The 21,118-nt window shown below is 41.3% G+C and overlaps 1 long non-coding RNA gene across 1 annotated transcript; it reads right to left on the bottom strand.

Moving 5' to 3' along the window:
• Positions 1-8,507: 8,507 nt before the first annotated feature.
• Positions 8,508-19,179, bottom strand: LOC108639608. The gene is made up of 3 exons (XR_001920621.2): positions 19,127-19,179; positions 17,621-17,751; positions 8,508-9,435 (listed from the first exon to the last, which is right to left on the bottom strand). It is a non-coding gene; the product is annotated as an uncharacterized LOC108639608 (long non-coding RNA).
• Between the last annotated feature and the right edge of the window lie 1,939 nt (positions 19,180-21,118).

The following is a 21,118-nucleotide window of genomic DNA, read 5'->3' as shown; positions in this document are numbered from 1 at the left end:
CTCACAGGGCACCGAGGAGGAGAGAGAGGCTTGTTACCAGAGTCACAGAATCACTTAATTCCAGCCACCATGTCAACTAAACCACAGGACTCAGTGCCACGTCCAGTCTTGCCTCCTGGGATGGTCACTCTGCCACCTCCCTGGGCAGCCCATTCCAGCGTCTAATCACTCTTTCTGTGAAGAAATTCTTCCTAGTGTCCAATGTCCTCATGTTACGCAGGTGCATGTCCCCTTCCACATAGATCAGGGGCGCAGAGGGCAGAGAGGTTTCTGTCACCCCAGGGGTGGGGAGCACATCCTCCTGCTCCGATTCCAGCCTCATGTACTGAAGCGCAGCACAGGCAGAGATGGCAAATTCATGTGTGTGTGACTGCCCCACCCTGCCCCGAAACTCAGCAGGTGAGTCTGGTCATGTGGCAGTTATGTCAACTTCTATTTTAATTTTTTTTTTTAATTTCTTAAGGCAGCCCAGTGGGGAGTTTCATTATGTGTGCAAGTGTCGCCCGTCTGTCTCCTTGCCCCAGACCCAGCAGGTGAGCCTGACCATATGGCAAATGCAGTGACGGAGACAGGAGGGCTTCTGTGTGCGCGCGTTCGCGGGCCCGCTGGGTGACACTCACCATGTGGCAAACACGGCCATGAAGACTTTGGTGCAGAGGGGCTAATTACGTGCGTGAGTCCCAAGGGACCCGGCAGGCTGGGTGTGCTCATGCGTGTCTCGCTAATGCACGGCTCAGGCGGAAGCTCCATTGTACATCCCCCACGCTGCCAACGCCGAGCTCTCGGAGGCGAGGCTGGCCATGGGACAAGCACAGTGTTACAAGCACGAGCATCAAGCCTAGAATCCCGTGTATGTGCATACACAGGCAGACATGGGGTTCCAATGCACACCAAACTGGGGGGCTGCTAGAACCGTGAACCAGGGAGTGCATGAGCAGTGCTAAGCAATGGAAATGGGCAGGACTGTGTTCATGGTTATGTACAAAGGTGTTTGCCTCCTTAGATCCAGTAAATTAATGTAACCGCTTCCTAGTGACCAATGACTAGTCAGTGAAAGATTCCAAGCTTAAAAGTCAAGGCAGGTAAAATTGTATCTTTCTTCATTTAAGTTCTGTTCTTTAAACATCCCTTTACCTTTTTTGTCTTCCTATCTAGTATATGCCTCTTCTGCTCCAGTTCAACTCCTCTTGACAAGACTCACATGGATAATACCTGCAGGTTCCACACGCTTAGATTTTTCTGTAGGGTCAGTTGCTTCCTTTCTCCCTCGAAAAGAGAAAGCCTGCTCCTTTTGCAGCCCTGTTCATTCTTCTTTCAGTTCATAGTTCTCTGGTTATTTTTGCAGCACCTATTTTTGTGGTTTCCCTTCCTTTACTGTTTCCTTTCTTTTTCAGTGACATTTAGGCCTCTCTCCTTTATCTACTGCTCTTCACTCTCAGTATCTTACTCTAGTATTATATAAGCTAATTAATTTAATGTTACTTTAGCCACATTCCTGTGCCTTGATGAAATACCTGTCTGAAGGGGTGTACCAAGGGGGCTTGTGACAGGGTTAGAAGATGCACCCTTGCACAGAAGAATAGCAGAGTGTAGGTCTGTTCTTTGCTTAGCAAAGCCATCTAGATCCAAGCTCTGAAAAAAATATTTTCTAGACTTTTCCCTCTGCAGTCTTTATAAACTATAGGTGGTCACTCGCATACTAAAAAGGTTGATGTGTCTCGCTGCTGACAGTGAGCTACACTAAGTGCACACACCCCCACAGACACATTCTCTCCCATACACTCTTCCTCCAGGCCAGCAGATCACCCAGGCCCTGTGCTCTTCCTTGTTTGTTGCTGGACAAATGATCCTGGGACATCCCTCTTCAGAACATGCCACATATACTCTAATCTTTCTCTTCCTTCTTTTAGGTTCCCTGATAGCCATGTCCCATCCCAGCCCTCCTTCAAACAATTTCTCATATTACTTACCTCTTCATTCCTTTATCTGATATTTCTTTTTTCTTTTCTTTTTTCCTTTTTAGATCTTAAAGAGTTCTGTCCAAGTTTGCAGCTCTAGTCTGGTTTCTTATGTCCCCATGTCCCCTTATTCCCTTTGTTCTACTTGCTATTCCAGCTTTAGTGTCCCCTCATCCATATTTCATTCCTATCTATTAATACTCATATAGCATTTTTCATCTCTAAATTTCTAAGAATTCAGTGCCTGTGGAGAGACCTTCCATATCAGTGCTTCTTTATTCACATTTCTCTGCGACTCGCTTCTATGGTGACCACAAATACTAATCCAAAGGTCTTTTGCATCTAATTGCCCGTCAATTAACTCAACTCAAATACCTGCAAGAAGGTCTATTGAAATAAAGACATTTGGGGGAAAGAACTTTCTCCAGTCAAATTATCTCTTCTGAGTTAACACACTTGAAAAACCTAGAAATGCCACACTCATTTTTTTTAGTCTGAGTTTAATGCTATGTTATAGTCACCTCACCAAGCAGAAGTGCTGTTAAATATAGATGATATGCAGTCTTTCCAAAAACAGTAAGATAATTTGACAAGAGAGAACTGGAAAGTTCATATAGAAAGTTCTTTTGGAAATAGAAAGATAACTGAATGGTGTAACTTGAATCAGGGCTGAAGAACGAGGGAACTGGTTTTTAGGAGAAGCAGTTCCTTATTTTTATTTGCACATTTTTAGAGCACCTGAGAACATGTTGAGGTGCTCGTTAGTACAAAGACATCTGTGGCCCTCGCCCTTCCAAAGCAAACAATCTGATTTTGGACATCACAAAACAACCAAGAACAACAGAACACTGCTGCAAAGCACCGCTGCCCCGGTTATCCTCACATTCGCTGTTTCAGCCCTATTCCTTGTTCCAGCGGATCCCCCCCGCCTCCTTCCGCATCTTGGCAAGCAAAAACTGCTCCACTTCTGTGGCTCTTTGCAGCTTATTCCCACCCCATCATCTTTTAATAGCCTATGGAAAAACCAACGGCTTCCCCCCACACATTTCATTCAGTAATAACTCTCTACTTGTTACATTTTCAAACCGGCACCTTCATGCTTTCCCTCGCTGCTGCTTCTCACTCCCACTCACCTAATTTTCCTCCTTCAAATCCCTCCCTAAAAATCTCCTGTGCTGTGCTGTCTACTGAAGGAATGGTAATGAATCGTCAGCTGTGTGCCAAGATGACTGTCTGTCATGGAGACTGTTCTTGTCTTACTCTCATGTGTCGGGCTCCACTGCCTGGGTGGGACTGACAGCGACTCGAGGCAGGGCCACTCCTTTTTGCTGTGTTGTGGGTCCTGGAACAGACCCTTAAAACTCATTGTATAAACAAACAAAAATAAACTGAGGCGATGGAAATAAAAATGGAAATGCCGGCCAAAACCAGGAAGATTAGACAATATTTCAGTTATGATTCATCAGCTTAGGTAAATTTACATAAAAATTAATGTGACTGACAACTCCATTACAAATATTGAGAAAGAAATTATTTTTATAAATACGGATTTGTCCCATTTTTCTATTTATTTATAATCTCTAAGGACTTAAGGAGTATGTTTTACTTTTTTATTCTATGCTTGCATTTGAAACATTAGATATTCCATTGTTTGTTTATCTTTCATTTGCAGCCTGGAAGACTGTGGCGATTAAAGAACAGAAGAAAGCATAACAGTGAAGGAGCAAGGACTTGAAAGGAAAAAAGATTTCTGATCACTTTTGTTTTAACATGAGGATAATTCAAATATGTTGAAGATCGAATGATTCCCGTTACACATTCAATACTTCTGATTCAGCTAGAGGTGGCTGCTGTCAATACATGTCTGTCAAAACCCCAAAGATCTTCCAAGAAGATCAATAAAAATCCAATTTTACAATCTTGATATTTTCAGAGTGTTTAAAAAATTGGCAAAAACCCACCCTTTTTTATACATTACAAAAAAAGACAGTAAGGTACATTATTGATCTTTCACAAATCGTTTTTAAGTGACTGTTAAGGCTGGATGTGAATGAGAAGATGGAGCATTAGCACACGTTTTCCATGCCTTTCACACACCACACACACAGTGCATGGTGTGGGTCTTCAAAGTGGGGATTTAAAAATTCAGGTGTAATTGTGTAGAAATCATATAATTACTTTTTTTTGGTATCACTTTCCCTGTGTAGAAAAAGGTTGTGCAAGCATTCAAGTGTATATTCTATTGGTGCTTCAACTGTGACTCCTGTCAAAGAAAAGACCATGACAATGGTTCTGCTACAGAAAGGCCATCGATGATAGCCGTGCAAGCAGAGCAGGTACATTCCAAATTAAAAATAAGAAAACTAAAAAGAAGAAGAAGAAAAAAAAAGAGAGAGAGAGAGAGAAAATCAAAAGTCTGGTCAGAGTTTTTAGCCAGGATGTTATGGTCTGGTGGACTCAGACAGAAAATTAAATCTGATAAAGCAAGAAAAAGCCAAAATGAAAAACCAAAGCCCAGACTGAGGTAGCAAAATTGAGGTGAATTTTCAACCATGCACACATAGTGGAGGAATGCTATAATCTTATTATTGTAACCTTGATCCACTCGTTCCCCCAGCATTTATTGCTCTCATTAGTTATGTAATATCTAAAAGCACACTGTAATTTTTTTGTGTCAGGACAGTATCTTTAATGTATTCTGAACATGCCTAGTATAACTACAGAGATTTATACAAAAATAATATTACCTCTTGAGGGTTTTTTCTGTGTTATTTCTAAGCATAGGAAAAATTAAAATGCAGCAAGTCTGAAAAGGTCAAACTGTATCTCCCCTCATTCTGTGCATGATTTCAGAAATAATCTAAAAGTTATGCTGAGATAAGTGACATGAAACCAGAGACACCGTCATCACAAAACTTGGATCAATTTTTGCCCACGCAGGCAAAGCATCATCTCATTTCACACCTGAAAATATTTTTTTTTAATTTTACATTTTATAGATATTTTGAACTGTTTGTTCCTAGCAGTTTGTCCTCACAGATGTGCATCGATATTGTGTAATTACAGAGAGAAACCGTCAGCCCGAAGGAACCCAGCCTGTAAATGACAGCCGTGCCGAATGGGAGGTGAACGACCTGTGACTCCGGGATTTGGAATGCTACTTGGCTTTTCCACTCTTCCACAAGCTTTTCTGAGCTTGTAAAAGCAAGGGATTGCCAATGTGCAGGGCTTTCTCACACACCCCCCCTTGCTCTTCCACTGCCCCTCTAAGCCAGGCAGAGCTGAGGAGTGTTTGCTTGCCAGCGAGCACAACTAGGAAAGGAAAGGAAGGTCAGTGGCAGCCACCCGGGCACAGAATGGAAAAAGAACTGTTATCCAAGGGCACAGGTAAACCCTTGCTATTACAAACTGAGACTTCAAAATTCTTTTCAGGAAATAACCTTCATTTTTAAGTTCCCATCAGAAAGGTGCACACACATATGTGATAAAAGTGCACTTTACCTGGGAAAGGTGAAGGGCTAAGTCAGTTCTCCTGGGATTTGAGCATGTGGATCAAAACAGTTTAGAATTTCAAACGTGAAGTATAATGCTAAGCTAGAATTCTCTGCCACTCAGAGGCAGGGAGAAGGGACCCAAAGAATTCTTCTACGCTGGAACCCTCCAATTCCCTGGAATCCCTCAGTGGGGAAAGCACTTTCCAGTGGTTTCTAATTGTGTAGCTGCTAAATATGCTCTTTACAGGTGTTCCCTTCATGATCCTGATCCACTCCTAGTGGCAGAGATTACTACACCTATACTTAGAAATTAAAATATATGCTTGTGTAATGTTTTAATATCTTCATTGGAAAATGTTTAATATCTAAGTATTAGTTTTTCATTAATATTTCCAATATTATTATGGACTCGGTCCTGTGTTTATATATACAGACACATTTTATGCATTGCATTTTAATAATCTATAAACTACAGTTCTCTGCTATCTTTTAATCCTTTTCAGCATTTACTCTGATAAAATTCTTTTAACACAGACAATGAACATCTGGACAGATGAGAGAGGTACAATCAGAACTTAATTTCAGATTAACTGAACAATTGTTTGCTGTCTTGAAGCTGGTTATTTGGCCCTCAACTGAAATTTAATTCTTTATAGGAGAGGATTCATAATTAATTTAGGAACCATGTTAAATTCCAAACTTTTAAAATAAATTCATGATTTGTTATTAGTTACAATTTCTCAAGGTACCAGTGGCACAGAAAAAGGAGCAGCAAATCACTGAGAGACAATCAGTACATGTAGCAGCTGGGAGAGAGGAGGTAAACTGAAATGGCAGGAATTTACTTTAGACTGCAATAAGCTTATGTTAGCTAACACATGGCAACTAATACACGATGAAATCCCAGTGCAGAAAGGCCATTTTTAGTTATCACATTTGTTAGCAGATCATGGTAAACAGTTGGCTCACCCTAATATGCACTTGTCTTCCCTGGCATTTTTTTCTCACACTAAGTGGCAAGGAACTCCCTTTTGCTCCTATTATATACAAGTCCTACGAGTGCTCAGATAGGAGTGGAGTAGATCTATGCAATGTCAGCCACATGGATGAAAAATGATGGGTTTATTCCTTTCAGGAATCCAAGAAATGAGCTCAGAGGCTGCAGGTAGATTGCCTTGGTTGAGTTCACTGCACTTGGTGGCTTAGGACTGTCAGCCTTGGTTCACCTTTAGCCTTTCAGTTTTGCACTGCACTTGTGCAGGAACATTCCTGGCTTGCCAGTTATTCCATAAATCCTGCAGTGCCACCAAAACAAGTCCTTTTAGTGCAAATGTTATTGACATTTCCCTTTAATAATGGCAGTGCAATAAGGAAAACTCAAGCCCATAGCAGCACTCCATCAGCTTAGAAAAGGGATAATAACATTAGGGCTATTTTCTGTGGAATCCAGGGTATAGAGTAAAGCAAAATATGGGACCTACCAAAGCCAACCACCTTCCCTCAAGAGTACAAGAAAGGATATTGTTTGGTGAATCTAGTCCTAAATACTGTCTGCTAGGGCAAAATAAGGAGAACTTGAGAGAAAAAGGACAATCTGATGATGGCCAAAAATATGATCAGGGGACAGTGCTCCACAAGCAAACTTCACCCTGACCATCATGAGATGGGCAGAGACCGGGCTTCAGAGGCCTCAGAGAAGCATTATGCCAAGACCACATTCACAGTAACATTTTAAAATCACTATCTCATGTGTCTGAAGACAGGAAACACACGGCATCTTTTCTTTAATTTCTCTGTTTTGTCCAAGTAATACCAAAATCCAGATACTCCTGAACACCATGATTACCAAAAATTGTTTCCCTTGATGTAATAGCAATGCTGAGAAGTGAATATTCAGTAAGATATAATCACACACAATTATCTGTCCCTAAACTTGAATTTAAGAGTCTGTAGAAAAAATTACATGAACTTTTTAAAGTTTGTATTCATAACATCATCTTCTGCATTCTGAAGCCTCAGTGACCCTCACAGCCTGCAAACTTTCTGCCACTCCCTGCAAGAGTGGCCCTACAGATGAAAAAAATTCCTTTAAATTAATATCTTACAGAAATGAATGGGTATATATAGGATCAGAATCTGCAGAAATAATTTAATGTAATTACTAACTAATCCATTTTGAAATCAAGGACAATTTAAAAATTAAGACACTAATATGAAATTAGAGTCACTTGAAGTTTGGATGAAGGAAGTACACAGTAAAAAATGTAGTTACATATCATTCTTATCTTCTAAATGAAGATATTCGGTGAAGCACAGATGGGCTACTGTATTCCTAATCCTCTGACCCATAAGGATTGGCAGTGAGACAGTGTTCTCACTAATACATCTCCCACTCCTTACTTTTTCACGTGGCATTGAAATACTACATTTAGGAACTCGTTGACTCACTTAGGATGGCGGGTGCTGTACCAGAGAAAGGAAGCTGATTTCCTTTTCATATTATAAGCACACACAAAAGTGCTGGAAACTTAGGAATCAGCTCTTAGAAGAAGCACCTGGAATAGAAAAGCTCCTAAAATCTTAACTGCCAGAAAGTAATGGACCATTATACAGGAGAAGGGAAGCTCAAGTATACTGAGGGTCTGACTAAGGAGTGGGCACAGCACTGTCCAGGACAGCTATCCTTGACCATTCCCGAAACTGCCAAAATTGTGATGGGGGGCAGAGCTGCTCACAAACCAGGCACAGGATCTGCAACTTGACAGTGTCTACAGAGGAGGGCTTCCAAGTAAATTCCCCCTTTGCTGAAAATTCTGGGCTGGAAACTGCAGATTTGGACACTAGAGCAGTGACCCCATCAGCCACCTGAAGTTATAGCATCCTGATGGGGTCATATGTCACTTAGCAATCACTTGAGAATCCCACTATAGAAAAAGGAATGGATTTGGATTCCCAGCTCTCAAGGTTACCCATCAGAACCTTCTTCCCATACAGTAAGCAAGAACTTTTAAAGGGAGCTGCTGCCACCAGCCAGTGAACCTAAAAGGGACAGAAATGTGGGTAAAGTGTCCCAGTGTAGTGATGCACTCTGACAGAGATCCACACAAGAGGCAGGATTAAAGCAAACAGAAGAAGAGATGCTGTTTAATTAGGACCTTCACAGAGAAACATCTGGTATAATTGGTTAAGGGGAAGTCTTCATTCAGGCAACATTTATTGGTATATAAACAACGTCCAATTGTAAACACTAATTAAACAGCAGGACTAAGGTAACAGTTTTGCCTGCCTGACTAGGACATAAGGTTTATAATCCATGCTGTTATGGGACAACAGCAAGAACAAATAATTGTGGATTCAATAAGTCAATTATGCCCTTCTTTTTGTAATAACATACTCCAGAGGTCAAGAGAATACTTTCAGTAACATAGCCAGTTTTCAAAAGCCATTGAAGCTTGATAGCTATTCAGTATTTGTTAGGAAAGTGGTAGCAGCAGGACAAGCCTGATGGATATTCCCCCTATCTGGTGGTACGTTATTTGCCCATCACTGGGATGCTCCAGGCACTCCCATGTCCTTTGGTTTCACTGAACAAATTCTCTTGACTTTGAGCCATCTCCTCTATAGTAGATTCCTAGGAATTCATATCATTAACCATATATTATTTCAAAATGTTCTTTTAAAGCAAGCTTACTTACAAGTAATAGTGATACTTATTTTATATATATTAGATATATATAGTTGAACTAATGCAAATTTAATGACAGGTACACACGCATCCATGTAGCTATAAATTCAATGACAAATCCATCTTGCAGATCTTTTTCAGAAGATCCTTTTGCAATGGCTGCAGCCTGGTTTTACCTAACCCCTCCAGACTGCCTCCAGGTTCATCACAGGAAAGCCTCCACCTTCTGCAGCGTCTCCAGAATCATTTCTACTTGGCAGAACTATACCTGCCATTACAATCCCTTCAAAGACAGCCTCTGCAACAAAGAAAATTCCACTTTATTAACTTCCTTCTTGCTTATCTTCTTTGTACTGGTGGAATAACATACCTCTGCAAATTGGAAGGAAAATGAGAGGTTTAGAGGCCAGTCATGTAGAATCATGAGTATCTCAAGTTGGGAGGTACCCCTAAGGATCATGGAGTCCAACTCCCTGCTCCTTGCATGACTACCTGACACTAATCCATGTGACCAAGAGTGTCACCTGCTGTGATGAGAGAGGGATGTTTTCCCCTGAATGCCATTCTAGGCACTAACATGATCTGTGAGGATGAAGAAGCACCATTTGTCACATACAATGAACAACTAAAATAGAGACGCTCCCCAGAAGTTCTCTTCCAAACCAGTGACGCCCACAAGAGCTTTCTGTCTTTCATGTGAACACTCTGAAGACATTTTCTTTATTTAATAGTTATCATAACACAGTGTAGGCTGCAGTGCATTTGCTGCACTTTGCAGATGTGGCCATCAAAGGACCTGAATTCTGTGAGAAGACTGCAGGCCAAGCAGTGATAGACAAACGCACTGAAATCTTCAGCTGGTTTATAGCATTTTAAAGTGCACATAATTTTTTCACAAACTAAATACCCACAGCAAGTGGAAAAACCGACTTTAAAAACTTGTAATTTTTTTTTAAATTCATAGCCTCTAGCAATGTATTTAAATGAGCAGTAGGTACAAAACTATACTCAAAACCTTAAATGTTTTCACAATAATTTTTACTTTTAATAATTTAATTTATTGTATTTTAGATTTGAAAGTAGCAAGGACAATTTCAAACAAAAACTTCAAAACCAAGATACAACCAAAGACTTTTTCAGGATGAAAGAACACATGTAAGGAGGATCAAGACCCTACAGTGAGATCAGCTATTAGCTAATTAAATATGTGACTAAAATTCATCATTTTAAATAGCAGCCGTATTGATGGTGAGCAATCTGGTAAGCAAACAAATGATGGTGGATTTTTTTTGTATCTTCAGAGAGAAACATTTATCTTAATAAGATTCACTGTGCCATAATACACATGGAATAAGTCAATGTCTGCTAATTAAAGGACATCGTCAACCTGATTTTCTAAACAGCTAATTAAAATATGTAGCATCTAATACAGCCCTTCTTGCAAAATATGCTGTTGAAAACATACACCCCTGTAAAAGTTACTTGTTTTTCTATTCCCTCGTGTTTGCCTTTTTAATTGGTTTTTCAAGAAAGGAGGATCTGCTGAGCTGAGGTTCTATTTCTGTATCACGTTCCATTGATGAACACCCTGTACTTACGCAGGAGCCCAACGATTTGTAGGTCTAAAAGGCTGTACAAGAAAACAATGACACTAATCCTAAGGGTTTGCTGTTGTTGCTTTTTTAAGGGATGACAAGATTTTTTGGGGGGATTTAGATGTTACTTGAAACGGTAAAATTTTCAAAAAGAAATGTCATTTTTATAATGATGAGGAATCTTTAACCTTCCATTTTATAGATTACATTAGTTTCTCAGAATTATCAGGCTTCTCTCTGATGCTGTAAGTAGCTTTTTCAAGAGAAAGAAGTTGTTGTAGATCTGTCAGCAAGGCTCTGGGAGTAGGAGGATGTTTGGATTTCCGGCATATTGCAACGCAGTTCTTGGCCACCAGCAAAGCTATGTGTGTGAATCTCATTTTATATCCGTTGTTTGCAATACCACAGATTTTAAGAGACATTTGAAATAAGTCTCCGTACTCCTAATCACAAATCATTCCCCAAGAGAAGCTGAGAAGGCAAAATACATACCTTACAGGCCTCATGGCATGGCAGACTGTGGATAAAATGATGCTGTCATGGAAATAAAATAAAATCAGTCGTGTCTTGAACAATTAAGTCTGTATTCAAAGTTCTTAGCTCAAATCAGTTTATTATTTGATGTTTTTCTTTCCGGATTCTGACTGAACAATATCTTCTATTACATACTTTTTGCATTAAAACATTATTAGCCAGCTAATCTTACTAGTCAATTTTTTATTCTATTTTAAAATGTATATTTTTGCAGTGCAAAAATCTGAGACAGTAGATCACAAATTCTGTGACTGCTAATTATTTTCAAACCTGGAAGTATACAGAGCTCATCTTCAATTTGAATTTGCATTATTTTTTTTCTCTAAAGATCACCCGAGTCACCACTCCCACCATTTCCCCTTCTTTTCTATCCTCGACCAGCACAAAGAAAACATCATTTTCCCAGCCAAGGCATATGCAACATCCTTCAGAATGCGTCAGAGCAGATCCTTCATCAGCCAGAGGAATCACTGTGTTAACAATATGAAGTCCTTCTTGCCCCAGGCAGCACAGAACAAGCTCGGGTTTATCTCACATTTTGAATTGTCCAGCAAAGAGGTGATTTTGTCAACACATCTTTCCTTTTCACGCACCTGTGCCCTTCTGTAGGCAAGCACCCAACTCCTCCCAAATTGGAATGAAAGCTCAGTGACCGACCAGAGGCTTCTGCAGTCTCTGCCTGGGACAATGACTTGAAACCAATCCCCTCCCTTGCAAATAATTCCAGAATGAAATGTACCTGAGAGTTGCGTTGACAATGACTTGGGAGGGCAAAATACATTTTAGTCTTCTACAATTCTCTGTATTCTGCAGTGCTAACAGGAGTTAAAACCTGGTTTAGTCATTAAAGTAATCAGATATGAATCAAAGAAACCTCAGGAGATGCTGTTGTTGAAAAAGCAGATATTATTTTCACACAAACAAGCATTTTCCTCATCCTAACTTCATCTTAATGGGTATATATCTTTAATAAACAAACCCATTATTTTGAATTGTATCAAGAAATTTTCATCTGTAATACTGCTCAAACAAAAAAATACTAAAATGCTAAAAGCATTTTGGTTTTTTTAATACGCATCTAGCATGTTTATTGCCATAATGCAATACTGAAAATGCCAAAAAAGTGAATCAGTGATCTATAATTTTAAAATGCCAGTGATTTCCCAGCTGTCACTGATCTTGGAAAATTTCCCCAGTAGCATGTGGAAATCAATAACTGTTTACAGACTTTTTAGTTCCAGTTTGTAGGGAGTGTATCACTATGGACTATGTCAAATCTCTTAGCTGTGAAGTGAAAGGCTGATTTCACACTTCAATCTCTCCAAAAGCCCATAATGCTAAAGAAAGGCAAGAATGATGATCCATGGAACCACTGCTTGTCCTCTGGGACAGTAACGGAGCAAGTCTGCAGGAGCCATGCCTGAAGAAGAAAGAAAGGCGATGAGAAGCAGTATCCAGCATGGATTCTCCAAGGTTTGCCACACTTGAGCAAGTCTAACAACCTTCTGAGATGAAATGGCGAGACATGCAGACAAAGGCAGAGCCGTAGATGTTGCCTACTTTGACTTCAGGAGGGCTTTCAGCACGGTCTCCCACAGCACACTTGTATCCAAATTGGAATGTTATAGCGTGGATGGTTTTCAAAACTTGATTGCATCAAGCCCTAAACCAACTGATGTGATTTCGGTGTTGACCCTGATTTAAGCAGGAATTTGCCCTAGAAAATCTCCTAAGGTCCCTTCCAGTTGAATTGATTCCATGAGTCCCAGTAAGAGTCTTTTCAAAGTCAGACTTTGCCATCCATCCTATCCATAGGGTTGTCCTTATACATGGGTAGTTCTGGGTTGATATAGAAAATAAGTAAATTAACAAGTCCTTCTTATCCTTGTAGCTCAGCAGCAGGTTTAAGATCAATATCTTGTGCATGCTGATCCCAAATTCCATGGCAACCTTAATGTATCCCATTACCAGAAAATACCCTTCACTCACTATTTTTCTCTCCTTGTACACATACTTATATGAAAGGGGATAAAGAATCTGGCTCACAGAACCTTTCTCCTCTGAATCCAGATGATTTTCTATTTGATATTTTTTCAAAAAAGGTACTGAAAAATAATTTTATTTTTTTATGTCTCCTTAAAGCTTATTTATCAACGTTTTTAGTTATGGTAGATCAATTTTTTTCTATGCTCATCCATTCTCAGTCTTTTACTTTGTCTAATTTTTCATCAGCTGAATCTTTTCCTTGCATAACAGAAATATGAGCTATGGTTTCACAGACATTGCTGTGTCCACAACTCTGAACATTAGTTGGGTAAGATGCAAATTGGTAACAAGGCATAGTTATGCCTTGGGTTCGTTTGTTCAACGATTAACAGTCCTACGTGATCTGAGTTCAGACCGGAGTAATCCAGGTCGGTTTCTATCTATGTTATAACTCCTTCTAGTACGAAAGGACCGAAGAAGTAAGGCCTATACCACAAGCACGCCTTCGCACCCAGTAATGAACCCAACTAAATTACTAAGAGCTTCACCACAACCCCCTCCTAGAAAAGGACCGCTAGCGTGGCAGAGCTTGGCAAATGCAGAAGGCTTAAGCCCTTTACCCAGAGGTTCAAATCCTCTCCCTAGCTCCGACACAAATCACATGACAATTCACTTAACCCTCACTTACCTTATTATATCAATATCCTATGCTCTCTCCATCCTCATCGCCGTAGCATTTCTTACCCTAGTTGAACGTAAGATTCTAAGTTACATGCAAGCCCGGAAAGGCCCTAATATTGTAGGACCATTTGGTCTCTTACAACCTATAGCAGATGGAGTGAAGCTATTTATCAAAGAACCTATTCGTCCATCAACTTCATCCCCCTATTCATCCCAACATTGTAAAGAAATTGAATTTTGAACTGTTCCCCTGAAAACCAAAATTTAATTACATTACTCTATTTAGTGAAGTCAGACATACTGGAACTAGTGTCCCTTACCACCTTAGGTTTCATCTCCTCATGGTTACACTCACACTGCAAACTCCCTGGTTGGCAAATAAGACATTGCAGGCAGTCCTCAAAATGAACAATAACACTGCAGTGTAGTCATTTGTTACAGGACTGCACATTGTAAATGGGACAGTATTTAGCAAATAGTAGAATTGTATACTGGAAATGAACCATATATTTTCCCTCTAATTTCTTTAGTAAGAGTGGTTAAACACATTAAATTGTGCAGTTTCACATCCTAGGTCTTATTTTCAGCATTATGAAAGACTGAAAGTATTTAAACCTTCTCTGCGTGTATCATGAAGACAAAATCCAAACTGTAAGGAAAACTTACAAACATACAAAATTATGGCCACTGGAATTCTCCAAATTTGTGCAATTAAAGCAGCATAAAAAGCAGCATAAAATGGAATTTCTAAGATATTATAAATATACAAAATGATTAAGCAACTACAGCATGCATTGGTGGCTTTGCCACGAACTGAAGCCAAAGACCAACTTCTTTTAATCCCATGAGAAATCCAACACTGTTCCTGAGGTGCAGTACTGTGTATATCAACAGAGGAAGCAGTTTAAACCTATTCAAACCTGAAAAACATCCTAAAAGTCCAGAAAGGTAATAGACAAACAATGTATTCTTCTTCATCGTTGTTTTTACTCCTGGCTGTGCAAATTAGAAGTAGAAAGTTGGGATAGCAGTGAAAGACTCACCAAAATACATTTCAAAAAGAAAAAAATATTTAAATTGGTATAAAAAAAAATCAATAATGTTATACTGAGAGTGGAAGGCAGAGGGAATATGAAGTCATGTGGCTCTGAGGCCTGATCTTTTAAGCTGCTCCTAATTAAATGCAGCTTTCTCTTACTGGATGTTAAGAGCTTTCCAGGTTACTGCCCATATTAAATGAAAATTAGATACTTATGTGTATGAATGTTGCAAAGTTGACTGAAAAGAGATAATGTGTGAAGACTGTGTCAAAAAATAATATTGCTGATTCATTCTAATGTGCTCAGACATTCCTGAACTCGGATCGCCCATCAGTACCTCATAGTATGGGTCGTAATCCTCAGCAGATAAACGCTTAATCCAAGATAAATCGTAATAAATCCAAATGAGATTAGGCCTTAACCAAAATATCCACCGAGTGGTGCTGGATAAAAAAACATGTTTGAGTGACTGTGATGCATCAGTGGGAGTCACTGACTGAATTCTGTAGAACTGCAGAGAAAGTGCAATAATAGTTAAAAGCAAAGCAGCACTGCACTGATCAGCACCACTCGGGGGCTGGTGTTGAGTGTTCACCAGCCTCCCTTCTTAACAATATTCTTCTGATCTGTGAGCCTTCACGGTTTACATCAGTGTTCTGTCAAAGTCACCTACTTTCTGAAACAAATGTTTTATTTATCCCCCTCCTTCCCACTCCTACTATTCTGAATCCGAATAAAACCTGCAGGAGCCTTAAGGCTAAATCATTCAGCAGGATCCACTGGCATTTTCATCCCCTCTGTGTTCGGTACCTTATGATATCAGGATGACACGTTAAGTATTTACAGTAAAGGACATCTTTTCATAGTATTTCAAAAAATCAAAAAGCCACATTCACTAAATTCACAGTGTTGTGACTGACTAAATGCATTATGGTTAGAGCTGGACAACAATATAAGAAAAACTGCTGCTAAAATCTCAGATTGCTATGAAAGTCTAGACTCTTTACCTGGAAGAAATTTCACCCACCTTTACTTATGACACAAATATAACCTCTCAACCTGCCAGCTGTAAACAAAAAGCTGCTGCCTTGAAGCAGAAACATTTCAGCTACATTGTAATGGGTTTTTTTTTTCTGTAATAATAAAACCTACAAGAAATTCTATTCTAAAAAAATTGTGTTGCCTTACATTCAGCAATTTAGAGAAAAAAATCAGTACAAGAAATCACTGCTTAATAAATTGTAACCTGAATTAAATTACAGTTTGTGAATGAAGCTGCCCATGTAAGTGTGAGTTCCATTAGCATTACTGAGCATACCTGGAGTCGTGATCCGGGGACAGTGGCTTCATGGGAGTTTTTGACTGTGGGAAGAATTAAAGTTTGTATCTGATGTCCTGAAAGCCTTTGATGTGTTTATAGCTTTTATAGGTCACTTGAAAAGATAAGCTTTGTAATGGCTTTCTACACTTACCCTGGAAAAGCACTTACACACTCTTTCCATTGCTTAAAATACAGAACTATTTACTTCTGACAACATTTGCTATTTGTTCTAAACACCGTGGTGTGCATTACCCAGGTATTGATTCAAAATGCATCTTCTGAATGGGCAATTTCATCAGCGAGCTCTGACAGCACAGCAAAGCCACCAGATGTTGTCACCGTCTGACTTTAGCTGGTCCCACTGTTTCATCATCAGGCAATGAGAGCACAGCCCTGCCTTAGGTGTTTATGGGTTTAGCAGCGACCAGGCAAAGCCTCTTCTCACCAGCAACTCCCCCTCCATTCAGCCCAGGTTTCCAAACTGCAGCAGATCCGACTGTTGGTTGTTGGGATTAGACAAAGAAACTGGGCGGAGTGTGGGAGGAGTAACCTGACAGAGATGCTCAGGTAGAGACAGATGCACACAAACCAGCACAGGTGATCTGCAGTGCATGTGTACAATGAGCACTCACATCCTCTGAGCTGAGACTTCACATCACTGTCATTGCCTACAACATAGGACTTGTTTATCTGACGGAGAAATGTAAGTTCTTATTTTAGAAGGAGTTTTTGTTGTTGGTTCTGCCATGTGACTAAGAAATGAAGTAACACGAAAATGAACTAAATCTTTTACTTTGTGTAGTACATCTCTAAATTGTGCATTAGCAGTAATGAGTTGTAAGAAACATTCACAGTTCCTCATATTTGAGCAGGTCTACCTAGAATTCTCTTTTCAGAATAACTATATTGGGCTTTACACTTCTCAAGGGTACAGAAGACTTTCTTGTAACTATTTTTAGTTATATTTTTAAAGAGCAGTTAGGAATATCATCTGAAACTTGTATCATCAAGCAAATGCCACAGAGTGATCATTAGCTGTACAACAGTGTAGACCTTTCGCTATGTCTGTGGAGAAATATTTGCACTGTAACCAGATCCAGTAGGAACTATAAAATGGTAGATGCGAGTTTTTGAAGTATTAAGTAGAATTTTTATTTTTTTCCCCCCAAAGACCTAAAAAATCTAGGCAAATAACTAAAATATTGAATACTGCAGACTTGGTATGCAGCAAATAAAAAAAAAGCTATTTAAGAGATGTCATTTTCTTTAGGTACAGAACTCAAAGTGAACTGCTTTTAGAAAAGCTGTTGTCTAACGGAGTGATACCTTATCATTTAATGGACCGATGCCCTTTTCCTGACTGTTGTTTGCAGCTGGACTCCTCAGTTTTTAAGAATATCAATACCTCTTCAAAAGAAAGTTGTGGAGGCTTTAAGTCAGGAAGGATTTCCATCATTCTGTCAAAATAAACAGAAGGGAGAGATCCAGTGCACCTGCAAGTACAGCAACACTACTTTGGGTTGGAGAGAAGTATTCTGAGACCAGTACCCTGTTTAGAGCCAGATGATTTTTAATGGAAGAATATGAGTGCACTGAGAAAGTCAAATTTGTTTACAGGGGAAAAAAAAGAATCTTACTTTTGCTTTGTCTGGATTTCTGACAATGACATTTCATATCTCCTCTTGTTAGAATAATTTATGTATTTTAGGGGATGCCTGCACAGAGCAGATGACGGGTCCCTTCCCTATGTGCTAGTGTGTCTCTAAAACAAGAGGATTTGGACCAAACTAATAGACAGATGAAGCCAAACAAACAAATTGCTGCTATGCTAATTTCTGAAACAGATGGCTCTGATCCAGCATTTGCTGGGAAATGCAATCCCTTGTCAATCTAACACAGAATCATGTATGTCTCTCTGTCATCCTGTATGTATAGCATATAGGAAGAAATCTGGCTCAGGATACTCCACCCACAGCTAAATTTATACACAAAGAACTGAAAATCAAAGTGCATAAACAAGTACAAATTCTGCCATACGTACTGGAAGCAGAGATTGGACCTTGTTTTGAAGTTCCAGGTACAGATCTTCAAAAGGCCTGAGTTGTTCCATCTTTCCTCACTTTGTGTTAGAAATACCCTTGAAATTAATGCAAGTTGTATACATGGCTTGCAGCACTAGAGCAAACCAGGCAGGCCATCCTATAAACTTCTAATTTTCCAGACTCAAGGTATTTTATTTAAATGCTTGAATGTTTGTTACTTTCAACCAAGCTCCCTGAAAAAAAAGTCAGTAAAAAAAAGTAAATAATTTTGCACCCATGTTCCTGGCCAAGCCACAGCTGAGCTCTGGTCTAACTGAGCTCCCTCGGTGTCTGTCTTCACTGTTGGTGCATCTGCAGCCAAATTTAGCCTAATGCTAAGAATGACCTACACAGCAAGGAAACAAACTGTTTGAAAAAATATAGGACAAAGCTTATGTCTAAGGGAAAGCTTCCCACAACGTTCTATTTGTGGCACACGATCATACATTTGTGTCACATCATCTTATCCTTTCCTTGAGCACCGACTGAAAAAAAAAAAAAAGAGGCTTTTTAACCTACTCAAAATCCTCCTTCGTACATCTTTACGGGAGAGGGTCACGGACAAGGGGAAGCACCTCCCAGTTTCTGTTCCAGCATCGGGAGGCACCTGTGAGGGAGCGCAGCTGTGGGGACCCCCTGGGTACGTTACCGAGCTGCTCCCCCGACCCACACAGGTGCCCTCTCCCGCACCCCGCGAACCCCGCGCAGATGCTGCCGGCCCCGCTGGCCATAAGAACCCTCCCGGACCCACCTCCCGCGCGCCACTCGAGCTCCAAGATGGCGGGCGGCGCCGCTCACGCCGCCCCGTAAGCGCCGCGCGGGAACCCGTAAGCCGCCGCCGGCCACGTTGCTCGCCGCGCGCGGGCCGTTCGTCGTGGGCGCCCCCCCGGCGGAGATGCGCATGCGCGGGACCGGTGAGGGACCGACACCCCCCGGAGCGGGCGCCGGGCCCGGCGGCGGCACGGGGGGGGGGGCACGGCCGCGGGCAGAGCGGCGGGCGGGCGGCGCGGGTTGCCTTTTCCGCGTTCCGCCTCTTCCCCGTCGGTCAGCGCTGCCGCGGCGCGGAGGTGAAGGGGGAGGGGGCGGGGGGGAGGGGGATGCGGGCTGGGGAACACAGACACGCACCACACCCACCCGCGCGATCCCCCGCTTCGGGCGGAGAATCCGCGCTCGGGGGCGTCGAGCGCCGCGGGAAGCGCGGAGCGGGGCCCGCCGGGAGCGGCCGCGCGTGGAGCGGTTCGGGCGATGCGTTTTCCTTTTTTTTGTTTTTTTTTTAATAAGAAAAAAAGTGCTTTTGCGTGGTGGTTCCTAAACTAGCGTTTTTAGACGGAAAACGTGTCCACCGGAGCTTTGCGGGGTGGTGGCGGCCGGGGGCGTATCGCGCGTTCGAGACCCGGGCGGGACCGGCGAGATCCGCCGGGGCCGAGACCCTGCGGGTGCCTTGTCCTCCTTCCTGTGCCCCTGCCTGGGCATCTCCTCCTCTCCCTACCTGTGCCCCTGCCAGGGCATCTCCTCCTCTCCCTACCTGTGCCCCTGCCAGGGCATCTCCTCCTCTCCCTACCTGTGCCCCTGCCAGGGCATCTCCTCCTCTCCCTACCTGTGCCCCTGCCAGGGCATCTCCTCCTCTCCGTACCTGTGCCCCTGCCAGGGCATCTCCTCCTCTCCGTACCTGTGCCCCTGCCAGGGCATCTCCTCCTCTCCCTACCTGTGCCCCTGCCAGGGCATCTCCTCCTCTCCCTACCTGTGCCCCTGCCAGGGCATCTCCTCCTCTCCCTACCTGTGCCCCTGCCAGGGCATCTCCTCCTCTCCCTACCTGTGCCCCTGCCAGGGCATCTCCTCCTCTCCCTACCTCTACAGCTTCCAGGCTCAACCCAGTTTACAGTGATTAGCACAGTTAAGGTGTTTTTAATTAAAGTCTTTACCCATGACTTGTGTAGTTTTAATTGCCTAATACTTAACTCTGGAAGTTGGTGCTGGTTTTGTGCTGGTAGCTTTTTTTTTCCTGCAGCGGACTGATGGTGTGAGGTATTCCCGCATATAAAAAGGTTAGCTTGGATGTAGTTGAGACTTCTGTTCATTTATTGTTCCATATAAAAAACTCTATTTCCAAAGTAAGTTCTGTCAGTGAACACGTGTGTTAATAAGTTTTCCTAAATGTTTTCCTTGAGTTCTTTTCAAGTGTGGTGGCAGGCCTTGAATAAAGCTGACACTGGTTGTGGAGGCCTTAAGACAGTAAGGCTGCCTTTGGTGATAAATCATCTTTTAAATTTCACCAAAGCAAGAATAGGACATAGTCATGTATTATTACTTTTTCAATTTGTTTATTCGTTCTTAAGCAGGTCTCCCACTGACTTGTTTGGAAGGCCATTGTACACAATGGCACCCTCAGTGCCATTTAAGACTTTTATTGTCTCTCTGTATTAATAGAAAACCACTTACTACTACTTAACAGGTACGTTTGAGGCTTATTTTTGTGCCAGAACTTGGCCTTCTCTTGTAAAAAGGGCCAGGGAGAGCACTTGAGAATTGTTTTAATAAAAACAAAGCAGTAGTTCCCCCTTTTTTTAAATTAAAAGTTCCAGAACAATTTTGGAAACTTTAAACATGAAAGTTCTAGTGGTTGAGAAGCAGAACCTGCAACACGTTCAAAGCAAAAATGAAACTGATAGTCTAATTTTACTATCCACACTGAGTGACATCTGAAATAGTAAGGAAACCTAAATGATGAAAAGTAAATTAGATT

This window comes from Manacus vitellinus, unplaced genomic scaffold (genome assembly GCF_001715985.3).
Source record: "Manacus vitellinus isolate BGI_N305 unplaced genomic scaffold, ASM171598v3 scaffold_21_pilon, whole genome shotgun sequence".
NCBI classification, from domain to species: Eukaryota; Metazoa; Chordata; class Aves; order Passeriformes; family Pipridae; genus Manacus; species Manacus vitellinus.
Note: the sequence above shows the minus strand (reverse complement) of the source record. Positions and strands in the feature narration are given on the sequence as shown.